The following is a 1748-nucleotide window of genomic DNA, read 5'->3' as shown; positions in this document are numbered from 1 at the left end:
CTCGCTTTCTGTTTCTATGTCTCTCTCTGTCTGTCTGGCGAGCGCACGCGCCCTACAGTGAAAATCTCTAAAAAAAAAAAAAAAAAGATTATGATGATAATAAAAATAAAAAATAAAAAAAAGGAAAGAAAAAAGAAAGAAAGAATACGCCTTGTGAACCTTTCAAATAAAGGGAGAACAATGTTTCAAAAAAAAAAAAAGGTTGTGAATGATCCCACTGTCATTAGATCACGGCTTGGATTTATATGATCTTTGTTTATTTAACCTGTACCTGCTTTCACTGTGTGTAGTGGAAAATCATCTGGACTTGGACTCAGATGATTTGGGTTTCTGTTCTGCTTCTGTTCCTTATTGTGTAATCTTGGAAATTAATTTAACTGCTCTCAGCCCAGTTTTCCACGTGCAACATGAGTGGTGAGGATTAAATAATATCTTCCTGGTGAAAATTTGCAGTATGAAAGTACTCTAAAATGTAAAAAAAAAAAAAAAAAAAATCTACCAGTGTGGTGTTGTCATCATAAACCTACGTTTTAGAAACATCTTCTTTTTTGTTTTTGTTTGTTTGTTTGTTTGTTTTTGTCACCCCACCATCAACAAACAGGGGTGATCCACTCCCTTATCTTCCATTCTTCTCTTGGGATTTTGGGCATGTATGCACATGCACCTGGTGTGATTCTCAAGCTGCAGGTCCAGGACTCAAACCATGTGAAAATCCAGCACCTTAATCACTATGCCACCTGCTGATACCTAATATTTTTTTATAGTGATTTCTAGGATAAAATTAACAATGGTTATACCAGCCAGTTGTTTTGGTGACTGGATCCCATGTGGCTGACTGCACAGTTCCAGTCTTGGGCCTGGTAGCTTGAAAAATATATACATGTGAATGTGCAGTGGGTGCCCAAAATCCCAAGAGGAAAATGAAGAAGGGATTGTAGTGTGGCCTTCTCCTCTGGGGGGCGGGGGGATGCTCTCTCAATTCTCTCTCTCTCTGATGCATGCATGCACTCTATAGCACATTAAAAAAAGTTAACACACATACATGGTGGCTACTGTGTGTTTGACATTTTTGTAAGTGATTTATAAATATAACAAATTTAATTCTCCCAACAATTTTATAACCTGAGTATTCCTCCCCCCAACACTCGGACATACTTTATGGGTAGGCAGATGAATCATGGTAGATAAGGATTTGGACACCAAAACTGGGTACAATAAGTTGTGTTTGGGGTTCTACTGCCTGTCATAAATTCACAGGTGAGTAGTTGTAAGGGTTTCTATCAATAATGTGCCAAATGTGTTGCACATATAATTTTGACTTGAGCTAAGAGAAATTTTTTTTCTGATTAAAAAAGCAAAGCATTTCAAAGGTATGAATTGATTTTTAAGCATAATTTCAGGTAGGGCAAACTTAATTTTGGGCTGATCTATAATGCATGGGAGAAAATAGGTCTTTCAATTTCAGTGCAAACTAAAACAAAAAGAAAAACAATAGCTCACTATTATTTAATGCTAGCAGGCTTCATAGCATTGTAAATGATTTAGGAAGAAGATTTAAAAAGTAAATATAATTAAAGGTAAATGCTTTAAGAAAAAACTGGTTGAGGCTAGGAGCAGGCTGATATGAAACGGGGTAAGGACTAAATAGGCGTTAAATGAACACAAAGTGCCTGATTCTATGATAGGTTATTGACACATATCACACAGCCTAGACTTAAATAAAAAAGTAGACTATTTTACAGATAAAA

This window comes from Tupaia chinensis, unplaced genomic scaffold (genome assembly GCF_000334495.1).
Source record: "Tupaia chinensis unplaced genomic scaffold, TupChi_1.0 Scaffold145528_1, whole genome shotgun sequence".
NCBI lineage: Eukaryota > Metazoa > Chordata > Mammalia > Scandentia > Tupaiidae > Tupaia > Tupaia belangeri.
This window is presented reverse-complemented; position numbering follows the sequence as displayed.